Here is a 17,837-nt window from a genome sequence, read left to right on the forward strand (position 1 = left end):
GACACAAGACACAGGATAAAAGAGAGTGAGGAGAATGGAGAAACAAGACACAGGATAAAAGAGAGTGAGGAGAACGGAGACACAAGACACAGGATAAAAGAGAGTGAGGAGAATGGAGACACAAGACACAGGATAAAAGAAAGTGAGTAGAAGGAAGTCAAAAGATAAAAGAGCGTGACGAAAGCAGAGACACAGGAAAAAAGAGGGTGAGGAGACTGGAGACACAGGATAAAAGAGCATGAGGAGAGCGAAGACACAAGACAAATGATAAAAGAGAGTGAGGAGAATGGAGACACAAGACACAGGATAAAAGAGCATGAGCAGATTGGAGACACAAGACACAGGATAAAAGAGAGTGAGGAGAGCGGAGACACAAGACACAGGATAAAAGAGAGTGAGTAGAGCGGAGACACAAGACACAGGATAAAAGAGAGTGAGGAGAGTGGAGACAAAGGATAAAGGAGAGCAAGAGGAGAGTGTAGACACAGGATAAAAGACCATGAGGAGAGCAGAGACACAGGATAAAGGAGAGCAAGAGGAAAGAGTAGACACAGGATAAAAGACCGTGAGGAGAGCAGAGTCAAAGGATAAAAGAGCGGATGGAGAGTGCCGACTCAGAATATAAGAGCGTGAGGAGAGTGGAGACACAGAATAAAAGATCGTAAGGAGAGTGGAGACACAGGATAAAAGGACGTAAGGTGAGTGGCGACACAGTTAAAACAACATGAGGAGTGCAGAGATACAGGATGAAAGAGCATAAGGAGTACGGCAGAGACACAGGGAAAAAGGGCACAAGGAGTATGACGGAGATGCAAGATAAAAGAGCGTGAGGAGAACGATGGAGTCACAGGATAAAAGAGAGCAAGGAGAGTGGTGACACAGGATAAAAGAGGAGAAGGAGAGTGTAGACACAGGAAAAAAGAACGTGAGGAGAGTGGAGACACAGGATAAAAGAGCAGAAGGAGCGTGTAGACACAGGATAAATGAGGTTGAGGAGAGCAGAGACACAGGATAAAAGAGGGTGAAGAGAGTAGAGACACAGGATAAAAGAGCATGAAGAGAGTGGAGACACAGGATAAAAGAGGATGAGGAGAGCAGAGACACAGGATAAAAGAGGGTGAGGAGAGTGGAGATACAGGATAAGAGAGCATGAGGAGAGTGGAGACACAGGATAAAAGAGCAGAAGGAGAGTGTAGACACAGGATAAAAGAACATAGGGAGAGTGGCAACACAGGAGAAAAGAGGATGGGGAGAGTGGAGATGCATGATAAAAGAATGTGAGGAGAGCAGCGATACAGTATAAAAGGGAGCAAGGAGAGCAGAGACACAGGAAAAAGAACGCGAGGAGTGTAGAGACACAGGATGAAAGAGCATGTGAAGAGCGGAGACATAGGATGAAAGAACGTGAGGAGAGCGGAGACACAGGATAAAAGAACAAGAGGAGAGCAGAGACACAGGCAAAAAGATGGTGAGGAGAGTGGAGACAAAGAATAAAAGAGCATGAGGAGAGCGGAGACACAAGACAAATGATAAAAGAGAGTGAGGAGAATGGAGACACAAGACACAGGATAAAAGAGCATGAGCAGAGCGGAGACACAAGACACAGGATAAAAGAGAGTGAGGAGAATGGAGAAACAAGACACAGGATAAAAGAGAGTGAGGAGAACGGAGACACAAGACACAGGATAAAAGAGAGTGAGGAGAATGGAGACACAAGACACAGGATAAAAGAAAGTGAGTAGAAGGAAGTCAAAAGATAAAAGAGCGTGACGAAAGCAGAGACACAGGAAAAAAGAGGGTGAGGAGACTGGAGACACAGGATAAAAGAGCATGAGGAGAGCGAAGACACAAGACAAATGATAAAAGAGAGTGAGGAGAATGGAGACACAAGACACAGGATCAAAGAGCATGAGCAGATTGGAGACACAAGACACAGGATAAAAGAGAGTGAGGAGAGCGGAGACACAAGACACAGGATAAAAGAGAGTGAGTAGAGCGGAGACACAAGACACAGGATAAAAGAGAGTGAGGAGAGTGGAGACAAAGGATAAAGGAGAGCAAGAGGAGAGCGTAGACACAGGATAAAAGACCATGAGGAGAGCAGAGACACAGGATAAAGGAGAGCAAGAGGAAAGAGTAGACACAGGATAAAAGACCGTGAGGAGAGCAGAGTCAAAGGATAAAAGAGCGGATGGAGAGTGCCGACTTAGAATATAAGAGCGTGAGGAGAGTGGAGACACAGAATAAAAGATCGTAAGGAGAGTGGAGACACAGGATAAAAGGACGTAAGGTGAGTGGCGACACAGTTAAAACAACATGAGGAGTGCAGAGATACAGGATGAAAGAGCATAAGGAGAACGGCAGAGACACAGGGAAAAAGGGCACAAGGAGAATGACGGAGATGCAAGATAAAAGAGCGTGAGGAGAACGATGGAGTCACAGGATAAAAGAGAGCAAGGAGAGTGGTGACACAGGATAAAAGAGGAGCAGGAGATTGTAGACACAGGAAAAAAGAGCGTGAGGAGATCGGAGACAGAGGATAAAAGAGCGTGAAGAGCGCAGAGTCACAGGATAAAAGAGTTTGAGGAGAGCAGAGACACAGAATAAAAGAGCGTAAGGAGAACGGCAGAGACACAGGGCAACAATGCACAAAGAGAATGATGGAGATGTAAGATAAAAGTGTGTGAAGAGAGTGGTGGTGTCATAGGATAAAAGAGAGCAAGGAGAGTGGAGACACAGGATAAAAGAGCATAAGGAGAGTGGATACACAGGATAAAAGAACATGAGGAGAGCAGAGACACAGGATGAAAGAGTGTAAGGAGAACGGCAGAGACACAGGGCAAAAATGCACATAGAGAATGATGGAGACGCAAGATAAAAGTGCGTGCGGAGAGTGGTGGTGTCATAGGATAAAAGAGAGCAAGGAGAGTGGAGACACAGGATAAAAGAGCCTAAGGAGAGTGTAGATACAGGATAAAGGAGCACAGGGAGAGCGGAGACATAAGATAAAAGAGCATAAGGAGAGCGGAGACATAGGATAAAAGAGGGTGAAGACAGTTGAGACAGGATAAAAGAGGGTGAGGAGTGTGGAGACACAGGATAAAAGTGCGTGAGGAGAGCAGAGGCACAAGACACAGGACAAAAGTGAGTGAGGAGAGCGGAGACACAAGACACAGGATAAAAGAGAGTGAGGAGAGCGGAGACACAAGACACAGGATAAAAGAGAGTAAGGAGAGCGGAGACACAAGACACAGGATTAAAGGGAGTGAGGAGAGTGGAGACAAAGGGTAAAGGAGAGCAAGAGGAGAGCATAGACACAGGATAAAAGACCATGAGGAGAGCAGAGACACAGGATAAAGGAGAGCAAGAGGAAAGAGTAGACACAGGATAAAAGACCATGAGGAGAGCGGAGTCAAAGGATAAAAGAACGGATGGAGAGTGCTGACTCAGAACATAAGAGCGTGAGGAGAGTGGAGACACAGAATGAAAGATCGTAAGTAGAGTGGAGACACAGGATAAAAGGACGTAAGTTGAGTGGCGACACAGTTAAAACAACATGAGGAGTGCAGAGATACAGGATGAAAGAGCATAAGGAGTACGGCAGAGACACAGGGAAAAAGGGCACAAGGAGAATGACGGAGATGCAAGATAAAAGAGCGTGAGGAGAACGATGGAGTCACAGGATAAAAGAGAGCAAGGTGAGTGGTGACACAGGATAAAAGAGGAGAAGGAGAGTGTAGACACAGGAAAAAAGAGCGTGAGGAGAGTGGAGACACAGGATAAAAGAGCAGAAGGAGAGAGTAGACACAGGATAAATGAGGATGAGGAGAGCAGAGACACAGGATAAAAGAGGGTGAAGAGAGTGGAGACACAGGATAAAAGAGCATGAAGAGAGTGGAGACACAGGATAAAAGAGGATGAGGAGAGCAGAGGCACAGGATAAAAGAGGGTGAGGAGAGTGGAGATACAGGATAAGAGAGCATGAGGAGAGTGGAGACACAGGATAAAAGAGCAGAAGGAGAGTGTAGACACAGGATAAAAGAACATAGGGAGAGTGGCAACACAGGAGAAAAGAGGATGGGGAGAGTGGAGATGCATGATAAAAGAATGTGAGGAGAGCAGCGATACAGTATGAAAGGGAGCAAGGAGAGCAGAGACACAGGATAAAAGAACACGAGGAGTGTAGAGACACAGGATGAAAAAGCATGTGAAGAGCGGAGACATAGGATGAAAGAACGTGAGGAGAGCGGAGACACAGTATAAAAGAACAAGAGGAGAGCAGAGACACAAGCAAAAAGATGGTGAGGAGAGTGGAGACAAAGGATAAAAGAGCATGAGGAGAGCGGAGACACAAGACAAATGATAAAAGAGAGAGAGGTGAATGGAGACACAAGACACAGGATAAAAGAGCATGAGCAGAGCAGAGACACAAGACACAGGATAAAAGAGAGTGAGGAGAATGGAGAAACAAGACACAGGATAAAAGAGAGTGAGGGAATGGAGACACAGGGCACAGGATAAAAGAGAGTGAGGAGAATGGAGACACAAGACACAGGATAAAAGAAAGTGAGTAGAAGGAAGACAAAAGATAAAAGAGCGTGACGAAAGCAGAGACACAGGAAAAAAGCGGGTGAGGAGACTGGAGACACAGGATAAAAGAGCATGAGGAGAGCGAAGACACAAGACAAATGATAAAAGAGGGTGAGGAGAATGGAGACACAAGACACAGGATAAAAGAGCATGAGCAGATTGGAGACACAAGACACAGGATAAAAGAGAGTGAGCAGAGCAGAGATACAACACACAGGATAAAAGAGATTGAGGAGAACGGAGGCACAAGACAGAGGATAAAAGAGAGTGAGCAGAGCAGAGATGCAAGACACAGAACAAATGAGAGTGAGGAGAACGGAGACACAAGACACAGGATAAAAGAGAGTGAGGTGAATGGAGACACAAGACACAGGATAAAAGAGAGTCCGGAGAATGGAGACACAAGACACTGGATAAAAGAGAGTGAGAAGAATGGAGACACAAGACACAGGATAAAAGAGAATGAGGAGAACGAAGACATAAGATAGAAGAGCGCGACAAAAGCAAAGACACAGGATAAAATAGGCTGAGGAGCGTGGGGAGACAGGATAAAAGAGAGTGAGAAGAGTGGAGACACAGGATAAAAGAGGGTGAGGAGAGTGGAGACACAGGATAAAAGAACATGAGGAGAGCAGAGACAAAGGATCAAAGAGCCTGAGGAGAACGGCAGAGATACAGGGTAAAAGAGCACAAGGAGAACGACGGAGATGCAAGATAAAAGAGCGTGAGGAGAGCGGTGGAGAAACAGGCTAAAAGAGAGCAAGGAGAGCAGAGACTCAGGACAAAATAGTGTATGGAGAGCGGAGACACAGCATAAAAGAGCGTGAGGAGAGCGGAGTCACAGGATAAATAGTGGCAGGAGAGTGGAGACACAGGATAAAAGAGTGGAAGGAGAATGCAGACACAGGATAAAAGAGCATAAGGAGAGTGGATAGACAGGAAAAATGAACATGAGGAGAGCAGAGACACAGGATGAAAGAGCGTAGGGAGAACGGCAGAGACACAGGGCAAAAGTGCACAAAGAGAATGACGGAGACGCAAGATAAAAGTGCGTGAGGAGAGTGGTGGTGTTATAGGATAAAAGAGAGCAAGGAGAGTGTAGATACAGGATAAAGGAGCACAGGGAGAGCGGCGACATAAGATAAAAGAGCACAAGGAGAGCGGAGACATAGGATAAAAGAGGGTGAAGACAGTTGAGACAGGATAAAAGAGGGTGAGGAGAGTGGAGACACAGGATAAAAGTGCGTGAGGAGAGCAGAGGCGCAAGACACAGGATTAAAGTGAGTGAGGAGAGTGGAGTCAAAGGATAAAGGAGATCAAGAGGAGAGCATAGACACAGGATAAAAGACCATGAGGAGAGCAGAGACACAGGATAAAGGAGAGCAAGAGGAAAAAGTAGACACAGGATAAAAGACCATGAGGAGAGCGGAGTCAAAGGATAAAAGAGCGGTTGGAGAGTGCCCACTCAGAACATAAGAGCGTGAGGAGAGTGGAGACACAGAATAAAAGATCGCAAGGAGAGTGGAGACACAGGATAAAAGGACGTAAGGTGAGTGGCGACACAGTTAAAACAACATGAGTGCAGATATACAGGATGAAAGAGCGTAAGGAGAACGGCAGAGACACAGGGAAAAAGTGCACAAGGAGAATGACGGAGATGCAAGATAAAAGAGCGTGAGGAGAATGATGGAGTCACAGGATAAAAGAGAGCAAGGAGAGTGGTGACACAGGATAAAAGAGGAGAAGGAGAGCTTAAATACAGGATAAAAAAAGTGAGGAGAGCAGATACACTGGATAAAGGAGAGCAAGGAACGTGGAGACACAGGAGAAAAGTGCACGAGTGGAGCGGAGACAGAGGATAAAAGAGCGTGAGGAAAGCAGAGACACAGGATAAAAGAGAGGTAACAGAGCAGAGTCACAGGATTAAAGAGCATGAGGAGAGCAGAGACACGGGATAGACACAGGATGAAAGAGCATGAGCAGAGCGGAGACACAAGACACAGAATAAAAGAGGGTGAGGAGAGTGGAGACACAGGATAAGAGAGCATGAGGAGAGTGGAGACACATGATAAAAGAACAGAAGGAGAGTGTAGACACAGGATAAAAGAACATAGGGAGAGTGGCAACACAGGAGAAAAGAGGATGGGGAGAGTGGAGACGCATGATAAAAGAATGTGAGGAGAGCAGCGATTCAGGATAAAAGGGAGCAAGGATGAGAGCAGAGACACAGGATAAAACAACATGAGAGCAGAGATACATGAGGAAAGAGCATAAGGAGAATGGCAGAGACACAGGGTAAAAGAGCACAAGGAGAATGACGGAGATGCAAGTTAAAAAAGCGTGAGGAGAGCGATGGAATCACAGGATAAAAGAGCGCAGGGAGAGTGGTGATACAGGATAATAGAGCAGAAGGAGAGTGTAGACACAGGAAAAAAGAGCGTGAGGAGAGTGGAGACACAGGATAAAAGAGCAGAAGGAGAGTGTAGACACAGGATAAAAGAGGATGAGGAGAGCAGAGACACAGGATAAAACAGGGTGAGGAGAGTGGAGATACAGGATAAGAGAGCATGAGGAGAGTGGAGACACAGGATAAAAGAGCAGAAGGAGAGTGTAGACACAGCATAAAAGAACATAGGGAGAGTGGCAACACAGGAGAAAAGAGGATGGGGAGAGTGGAGACGCATGATAAAAGAATGTGAGGAGAGCAGCGATACAGGATAAAAGGGAGCAAGGAGAGCAGAGAAATAGGTTTAAAGAACGCGAGGAGTGCAGAGACACAGGATGAAAGAACGTGTGAAGAGCGGAGACATAGGATAAAAGAACAAGAGGAGAGCAGAGACACAAGCAAAAAGATGGTGAGGAGAGTGGAGACAAAGGATAAAAGAGCAAGAGGAGAGCGGAGACACAAGACAAATGATAAAAGAGAGTGAGGAGAATGGAGACACAAGACACAGGATAAAAGAGAGTGAGCAGAGCAGAGATACAACACACAGGATAAAAGAGATTGAGGAGAACGGAGGCACAAGACAGAGGATAAAAGAGAGTGAGCAGAGCAGAGATGCAAGACACAGAATAAATGAGAGTGAGGAGAACGGAGACACAAGACACAGGATAAAAGACAGTGAGGTGAATGGAGACACAAGACACAGGATAAAAGAGAGTCCGGAGAATGGAGACACAAGACACTGGATAAAAGAGAGTGAGAAGAATGGAGACACAAGACACAGGATAAAAGAGAATGAGGAGAACGAAGACATAAGATAGAAGAGCGCGACAACAGCAAAGACACAGGATAAAATAGGCTGAGGAGCGTGGGGAGACAGGATAAAAGAGAGTGAGAAGAGTGGAGACACAGGATAAAAGAGGGTGAGGAGAGTGGAGACACAGGATAAAAGAACATGAGGAGAGCAGAGACAAAGGATCAAAGAGCCTGAGGAGAACGGCAGAGATACAGGGTAAAAGAGCACAAGGAGAACGACGGAGATGCAAGATAAAAGAGCGTGAGGAGAGCGGTGGAGAAACAGGCTAAAAGAGAACAAGGAAAGCAGAGACTCAGGACACAATAGTGTATGGAGAGCGGAGACACAGCATAAAAGAGCGTGAGGAGAGCGGATTCACAGGATAAATAGTGGCAGGAGAGTGGAGACACAGGATAAAAGAGTGGCAGGAGAATGCAGACACAGGATAAAAGAGCATAAGGAGAGTGGATAGACAGGAAAAATGAACATGAGGAGAGCAGAGACACAGGATGAAAGAGCGTAGGGAGAACGGCAGAGACACAGGGCAAAAGTGCACAAAGAGAATGACGGAGACGCAAGATAAAAGTGCGTGAGGAGAGTGGTGGTGTCATAGGATAAAAGAGAGCAAGGAGAGTGTAGATACAGGATAAAGGAGCACAGGGAGAGCGGCGACATAAGATAAAAGAGCACAAGGAGAGCGGAGACATAGGATAAAAGAGGGTGAAGACAGTTGAGACAGGATAAAAGAGGGTGAGGAGAGTGGAGACACAGGATAAAAGTGCGTGAGGAGAGCAGAGGCGCAAGACACAGGATTAAAGGGAGTGAGGAGAGTGGAGTCAAAGGATAAAGGAGAGCAAGAGGAGAGCATAGACACAGGATAAAAGACCATGAGGAGAGCAGAGACACAGGATAAAGGAGAGCAAGAGGAAAAAGTAGACACAGGATAAAAGACCATGAGGAGAGCGGAGTCAAAGGATAAAAGAGCGGTTGGAGAGTGCCCACTCAGAACATAAGAGCGTGAGGAGAGTGGAGACACAGAATGAAAGATCGTAAGAAGAGTGGAGACACAGGATAAAAGGACGTAAGGTGAGTGGCGACACAGTTAAAACAACATGAGTGCAGAGATACAGGATGAAAGAGCGTAAGGAGAACGGCAGAGACACATGGAAAAAGGGCACAAGGAGAATGACGGAGATGCAAGATAAAAGAGCGTGAGGAGAACGATGGAGTCACAGGATAAAAGAGAGCAAGGAGAGTGGTGACACAGGATAAAAGAGGAGAAGGAGAGCTTAAATACAGGATAAAAAAAGTGAGGAGAGCAGATACACTGGATAAAGGAGAGCAAGGAACGTGGAGACACAGGAGAAAAGTGCACGAGTGGAGCGGAGACAGAGGATAAAAGAGCGTGAGGAAAGCAGAGACACAGGATAAAAGAGAGGTAACAGAGCAGAGTCACAGGATTAAAGAGCATGAGGAGAGCAGAGACACGGGATAGACACAGGATGAAAGAGCATGAGCAGAGCGGAGACACAAGACACAGAATAAAAGAGGGTGAGGAGAGTGGAGACACAGGATAAGAGAGCATGAGGAGAGTGGAGACACATGATAAAAGAACAGAAGGAGAGTGTAGACACAGGATAAAAGAACATAGGGAGAGTGGCAACACAGGAGAAAAGAGGATGGGGAGAGTGGAGACGCATGATAAAAGAATGTGAGGAGAGCAGCGATTCAGGATAAAAGGGAGCAAGGATGAGAGCAGAGACACAGGATAAAACAACATGAGAGCAGAGATACATGAGGAAAGAGCATAAGGAGAATGGCAGAGACACAGGGTAAAAGAGCACAAGGAGAATGACGGAGATGCAAGTTAAAAAAGCGTGAGGAGAGCGATGGAATCACAGGATAAAAGAGCGCAGGGAGAGTGGTGATACAGGATAATAGAGCAGAAGGAGAGTGTAGACACAGGAAAAAAGAGCGTGAGGAGAGTGGAGACACAGGATAAAAGAGCAGAAGGAGAGTGTAGACACAGGATAAAAGAGGATGAGGAGAGCAGAGACACAGGATAAAACAGGGTGAGGAGAGTGGAGATACAGGATAAGAGAGCATGAGGAGAGTGGAGACACAGGATAAAAGAGCAGAAGGAGAGTGTAGACACAGCATAAAAGAACATAGGGAGAGTGGCAACACAGGAGAAAAGAGGATGGGGAGAGTGGAGACGCATGATAAAAGAATGTGAGGAGAGCAGCGATACAGGATAAAAGGGAGCAAGGAGAGCAGAGAAATAGGTTTAAAGAACGCGAGGAGTGCAGAGACACAGGATGAAAGAACGTGTGAAGAGCGGAGACATAGGATAAAAGAACAAGAGGAGAGCAGAGACACAAGCAAAAAGATGGTGAGGAGAGTGGAGACAAAGGATAAAAGAGCAAGAGGAGAGCGGAGACACAAGACAAATGATAAAAGAGAGTGAGGAGAATGGAGACACAAGACACAGGATAAAAGAGAGTGAGCAGAGCAGAGATACAACACACAGGATAAAAGAGATTGAGGAGAACGGAGGCACAAGACAGAGGATAAAAGAGAGTGAGCAGAGCAGAGATGCAAGACACAGAATAAATGAGAGTGAGGAGAACGGAGACACAAGACACAGGATAAAAGACAGTGAGGTGAATGGAGACACAAGACACAGGATAAAAGAGAGTCCGGAGAATGGAGACACAAGACACTGGATAAAAGAGAGTGAGAAGAATGGAGACACAAGACACAGGATAAAAGAGAATGAGGAGAACGAAGACATAAGATAGAAGAGCGCGACAACAGCAAAGACACAGGATAAAATAGGCTGAGGAGCGTGGGGAGACAGGATAAAAGAGAGTGAGAAGAGTGGAGACACAGGATAAAAGAGGGTGAGGAGAGTGGAGACACAGGATAAAAGAACATGAGGAGAGCAGAGACAAAGGATCAAAGAGCCTGAGGAGAACGGCAGAGATACAGGGTAAAAGAGCACAAGGAGAACGACGGAGATGCAAGATAAAAGAGCGTGAGGAGAGCGGTGGAGAAACAGGCTAAAAGAGAACAAGGAAAGCAGAGACTCAGGACACAATAGTGTATGGAGAGCGGAGACACAGCATAAAAGAGCGTGAGGAGAGCGGATTCACAGGATAAATAGTGGCAGGAGAGTGGAGACACAGGATAAAAGAGTGGCAGGAGAATGCAGACACAGGATAAAAGAGCATAAGGAGAGTGGATAGACAGGAAAAATGAACATGAGGAGAGCAGAGACACAGGATGAAAGAGCGTAGGGAGAACGGCAGAGACACAGGGCAAAAGTGCACAAAGAGAATGACGGAGACGCAAGATAAAAGTGCGTGAGGAGAGTGGTGGTGTCATAGGATAAAAGAGAGCAAGGAGAGTGTAGATACAGGATAAAGGAGCACAGGGAGAGCGGCGACATAAGATAAAAGAGCACAAGGAGAGCGGAGACATAGGATAAAAGAGGGTGAAGACAGTTGAGACAGGATAAAAGAGGGTGAGGAGAGTGGAGACACAGGATAAAAGTGCGTGAGGAGAGCAGAGGCGCAAGACACAGGATTAAAGGGAGTGAGGAGAGTGGAGTCAAAGGATAAAGGAGAGCAAGAGGAGAGCATAGACACAGGATAAAAGACCATGAGGAGAGCAGAGACACAGGATAAAGGAGAGCAAGAGGAAAAAGTAGACACAGGATAAAAGACCATGAGGAGAGCGGAGTCAAAGGATAAAAGAGCGGTTGGAGAGTGCCCACTCAGAACATAAGAGCGTGAGGAGAGTGGAGACACAGAATGAAAGATCGTAAGAAGAGTGGAGACACAGGATAAAAGGACGTAAGGTGAGTGGCGACACAGTTAAAACAACATGAGTGCAGAGATACAGGATGAAAGAGCGTAAGGAGAACGGCAGAGACACATGGAAAAAGGGCACAAGGAGAATGACGGAGATGCAAGATAAAAGAGCGTGAGGAGAACGATGGAGTCACAGGATAAAAGAGAGCAAGGAGAGTGGTGACACAGGATAAAAGAGGAGAAGGAGAGTGTAGACACAGGAAAAAAGAACGCGAGGAGAGTGGAGACACAGGATAAAAGAGCAGAAGGAGAGTGCAGACACAGGATAAATGAGGATGAGGAGAGCAGAGACACAGGATAAAAGAGGGTGAAGACAGTAGAGACACAGGATAAAAGAACATGAAGAGAGTGGAGACACAGGATAAAAGAGGATGAGGAGAGCAGAGACACAGGATAAAAGAGGGTGAGGAGAGTGGAGACACAGGATAAGAGAGCATGAGGAGAGTGGAGACACAGGATAAAAGAGCAGAAGGAGAGTGTAGACACAGGATAAAAGAACATAGGGAGAGTGGCAACACAGGAGAAAAGAGGATGGGGAGAGTGGAGATGCATGATAAAAGAATGTGAGGAGAGCAGCGATACAGTATGAAAGGGAGCAAGGAGAGCAGAGACTCAGGATAAAAGAACGCGAGGAGTGTAGAGACACAGGATGAAAGAGCATGTGAAGAGCGGAGACATAGGATGAAAGAACGTGAGGAGAGCGGAGACACAGGATAAAAGAACAAGAGGAGAGCAGAGACACAGGCAAAAAGATGGTGAAGAGAGAAGAGACAAAGTATAAAAGAGCATGAGGAGAGCGGAGACACAAGACAAATGATAAAAGAGAGTGAGGAGAATGGAGACACAAGACACAGCATAAAAGAGCATGAGCAGAGCGGAGACACAAGACACAGGATAAAAGAGAGTGAGGAGAACGGAGACACAGGACACAGGATTAAAGAGAGTGAGGAGAATGGAGACACAAGACACAGGATAAAAGAAAGTGAGTGGAAGGAAGACAAAAGATAAAAGAGCGTGACGAAAGCAGAGACACAGGAAAAAAGAGGGTGAGGAGACTGGAGACACAGGATAAAAGAGCATGAGGAGAGCGAAGACACATGACAAATGATAAAAGAGAGTGAGGAGAATGGAGACACAAGACACAGGATAAAAGAGCATGAGCAGATTGGAGACACAAGACACAGGATAAAAGAGAGTGAGGAGAGCGGAGACACAAGACACAGGATAAAAGAGAGTGAGTAGAGCGGAGACACAAGACACAGGATAAAAGAGAGTGAGGAGAGTGGAGACAAAGGATTACGAAGAGCAAGAGGAGAGCGTAGACACAGGATAAAAGACCTTGAGGAGAGCAGAGACACAGGATAAAGCAGAGCAAGAGGAAAGAGTAGACACAGGATAAAAGACCATGAGGAGAGCGGAGTCAAAGGATAAAAGAGCGGATGGAGAGTGCCGACTCAGAACATAAGAGCGTGAGGAGAGTGGTGACACAGAATAAAAGATCGTAAGGAGAGTGGAGACAGAGGAAAAAAGGACGTAAGGTGATTGGCGACACAGTTAAAACAACATGAGGAGTGCAGAGATACAGGATGAAAGAGCGTAAGGAGAACGGCAGAGACACAGGGAAAAAGGGCACAAGGAGAATGACGGAGATGCAAGATAAAAGAGCGTGAGGAGAACGATGGAGTCACAGGATTAAAGAGAACAAGGAGAGTGGAGATAAAGGATAAAAGAGCCTAAGGAGAGTGTAGATACAGGATAAAGGAGCACAGGGAGAGCGGAGACATAAGATAAAAGAGCACAAGGAGAGCGGAGACATAGGATAAAATAGTGTGAAGACAGTTGAGACAGGATAAAAGAGGGTGAGGAGAGTGGAGACACAGGATAAAAGTGCGTGGGGAGAGCAGAGGCACAAGACATAGGATAAAAGAGAGTGAGGAGAGCGGAGACACAAGACACAGGATAAAAGAGAGTGAGGAGAGTTGAGACACAAGACACAGGATAAAAGAGAGTGAGGTGAGTGGAGACACAGGATAAAGGAGAGCAAGAGGAAAGAGTGGACACAGGATAAAAGACCGTGAGGAGAGAGGAGTCAAAGGATAAAAGAGCGGATGGAGAGTGCCGACTCAGAATATAAGAGCGTGAGGAGAGTGGAGACACAGAATAAAAGATCGCAAGGAGAGTGGAGACACAGGATAAAAGGACGTAAGGTGAGTGGCGACACAGTTAAAACAACATGAGTGCAGAGATACAGTTTGAAAGAGCGTAAGGAGAGCGGCAGAGACACAGGGAAAAAGTGCACAAGGAGAATGACGGAGATGCAAGATAAAAGAGCGTGAGGAGAATGATGGAGTCACAGGATAAAAGAGACCAAGGAGAGTGGTGACACAGGATAAAAGAGGAGAAGGAGAGCGTAAATACAGGATAAAAAAAGTGAGGAGAGCAGATACACTGGATAAAGGAGAGCAAGGAACGTGGAGACACAGGAGAAAAGTGCACGAGTGGAGCGGAGACAGAGGATAAAAGAGCGTGAGGAAAGCAGAGACACAGGATAAAAGAGAGGTAACAGAGCAGAGTCACAGGATTAAAGAGCATGAGGAGAGCAGAGACACGGGATAGACACAGGATGAAAGAGCATGAGCAGAGCGGAGACACAAGACACAGAATAAAAGAGGGTGAGGAGAGTGGAGACACAGGATAAGAGAGCATGAGGAGAGTGGAGACACATGATAAAAGAACAGAAGGAGAGTGTAGACACAGGATAAAAGAACATAGGGAGAGTGGCAACACAGGAGAAAAGAGGATGGGGAGAGTGGAGACGCATGAGAAAAGAATGTGAGGAGAGCAGCGATTCAGGATAAAAGGGAGCAAGGATGAGAGCAGAGACACAGGATAAAACAACATGAGAGCAGAGATACATGAGGAAAGAGCGTAAGGAGAATGGCAGAGACACAGGGTAAAAGAGCACAAGGAGAATGACGGAGATGCAAGTTAAAAAGCGTGAGGAGAGCGATGGAATCACAGGATAAAAGAGCGCAGGGAGAGTGGTGATACAGGATAATAGAGCAGAAGGAGAGTGTAGACACAGGAAAAAAGAGCGTGAGGAGAGTGGAGACACAGGATAAAAGAGCAGAGGGAGAGTGTAGACACAGGATAAAAGAGGATGAGGAGAGCAGAGACACAGGATAAAAGAGGGTGAGGAGAGTGGAGATACAGGATAAGAGAGCATGAGGAGAGTGGAGACACAGGATAAAAGAGCAGAAGGAGAGTGTAGACACAGCATAAAAGAACATAGGGAGAGTGGCAACACAGGAGAAAAGAGGATGGGGAGAGTGGAGACGCATGATAAAAGAATGTGAGGAGAGCAGCGATACAGGATAAAAGGGAGCAAGGAGAGCAGAGAAATAGGTTTAAAGAACGCGAGGAGTGTAGAGACACAGGATGAAAGAACGTGTGAAGAGCGGAGACATAGGATAAAAGAACAAGAGGAGAGCAGAGACACAAGCAAAAAGATGGTGAGGAGAGTGGAGACAAAGGATAAAAGAGCAAGAGGAGAGCGGAGACACAAGACAAATGATAAAAGAGAGTGAGGAGAATGGAGACACAAGACACAGGATAAAAGAGAGTGAGCAGAGCAGAGATACAACACACAGGATAAAAGAGATTGAGGAGAACGGAGGCACAAGACAGAGGATAAAAGAGAGTGAGCAGAGCAGAGATGCAAGACACAGAATAAATGAGAGTGAGGAGAACGGAGACACAAGACACAGGATAAAAGACAGTGAGGTGAATGGAGACACAAGACACAGGATAAAAGAGAGTCCGGAGAATGGAGACACAAGACACTGGATAAAAGAGAGTGAGAAGAATGGAGACACAAGACACAGGATAAAAGAGAATGAGGAGAACGAAGACATAAGATAGAAGAGCGCGACAAAAGCAAAGACACAGGATAAAATAGGCTGAGGAGCGTGGGGAGACAGGATAAAAGAGAGTGAGAAGAGTGGAGACACAGGATAAAAGAGGGTGAGGAGAGTGGAGACACAGGATAAAAGAACATGAGGAGAGCAGAGACAAAGGATCAAAGAGCCTGAGGAGAACGGCAGAGATACAGGGTAAAAGAGCACAAGGAGAACGACGGAGATGCAAGATAAAAGAGCGTGAGGAGAGCGGTGGAGAAACAGGCTAAAAGAGAACAAGGAGAGCAGAGACTCAGGACGCAATAGTGTATGGAGAGCGGAGACACGGCATAAAAGAGCATGAGGAGAGCGGAGTCACAGGATAAATAGTGACAGGAGAGTGGAGACACAGGATAAAAGAGCATAAGGAGAGTGGATACACAGGAAAAATGAACATGAGGAGAGCAGAGACACAGGATGAAAGAGCGTAGGGAAAACGGCAGAGACACAGGGCAAAAGTGCACAAAGAGAATGACGGAGATGCAAGATAAAAGTGCGTGAGGAGAGTGGTGGTGTCATAGGATAAAAGAGAGCAAGGAGAGTGTAGATACAGGATAAAGGAGCACAGGGAGAGCGGCGACATAAGATAAAAGAGCAAGAGGAGAGCGGAGACATAGGATAAAAGAGGGTGAAGACAGTTGAGACAGGATAAAAGAGGGTGAGGAGAGTGGAGACACAGGATAAAAGTGCATGAGGAGAGCAGAGGCGCAAGACACAGGATAAAAGAGAGTGAGGAGAATGGAGAAACAAGACACAGGATAAAAGAGAGTGAGGAGAACGGAGACATAGGACACAGGATAAAAGAGAGTGAGGAGAATGGAGACACAAGACACAGGATAAAAGAAAGTGAGTAGAAGGAAGTCAAAAGATAAAAGAGCGTGACGAAAGCAGAGACACAGGAAAAAAGAGGGTGAGGAGACTGGAGACACAGGATAAAAGAGCATGAGGAGAGCGAAGACACAAGACAAATGATAAAAGAGAGTGAGGAGAATGGAGACACAAGACACAGGATCAAAGAGCATGAGCGGATTGGAGACACAAGACACAGGATAAAAGAGAGTGAGGAGAGCGGAGACACAAGACACAGGATAAAAGAGAGTGAGGTGAGTGGAGACACAGGATAAAGGAGAGCAAGAGGAAAGAGTAGACACAGGATAAAAGACCGTGAGGAGAGCAGAGTCAAAGGATAAAAGAGCGGATGAAGAGTGCTGACTCAGAATATAAGAGCGTGAGGAGAGTGGAGACACAGAATAAAAGATTGTACGGAGAGTGGAGACACAGGATAAAAGGACGTAAGGTGAGTGGCGACACAGTTAAAACAACATGAGGAATGCAGAGATACAGGATGAAAGAGCGTAAGGAGAACGGCAGAGACAAAGGGAAAAAGGGCACAAGGAGAATGACGGAGATGCAAGATAAAAGAGCGTGAGGAGAACGATGGAGTCACAGGATAAAAGAGAGCAAGGAGAGTGGTGACACAGGATAAAAGAGGAGAAGGAGAGTGTAGACACAGGAAAAAAGAGCGTGAGCAGATCGGAGACACAGGATAAAAGAGCGTGAAGAGAGCAGAGTCACAGGATAAAAGAGTGTGAGGAGAGCAGAGACACAGAATAAAAGAGCGTAAGGAGAACGGCAGAGACACAGGGCAAAAATGCACAAAGAGAATGATGGAGATGTAAGATAAAAGTGTGTGAAGAGAGTGGTGGTGTCATAGGATAAAAGAGAGCAAGGAGAGTGGTGACACAGGATAAAAGAGCATAAGGAGAGTGGATACACAGGATAAAAGAACATGAGGAGAGCAGAGACACAGGATGAAAGAGTGTGAAGACAGTTGAGACAGGATAAAAGAGGGTGAGGAGTCTGGAGACACAGGATAAAAGTGCGTGAGGAGAGCAGAGGCACAAGACACAGGACAAAAGTGAGTGAAGAGAGCAGAGACACAAGACACAGGATAAAAGAGAGTGAGGAGAGCGGAGACACAAGACACAGGATAAAAGAGAGTAAGGAGAGCGGAGACACAAGACACAGGATTAAAGGGAGTGAGGAGAGTGGAGACAAAGGATAAAGGAGAGCAAGAGGAGAGCATAGACACAGGATAAAAGACCATGAGGAGAGTGGAGTCAAAGGATAAAAGAACGGATGGAGAGTGCTGACTCAGAACATAAGAGCATGAGGAG

The sequence above is a fragment of the Carcharodon carcharias genome, chromosome 2 (genome assembly GCF_017639515.1).
Source record: "Carcharodon carcharias isolate sCarCar2 chromosome 2, sCarCar2.pri, whole genome shotgun sequence".
Taxonomy (NCBI): domain Eukaryota; kingdom Metazoa; phylum Chordata; class Chondrichthyes; order Lamniformes; family Lamnidae; genus Carcharodon; species Carcharodon carcharias.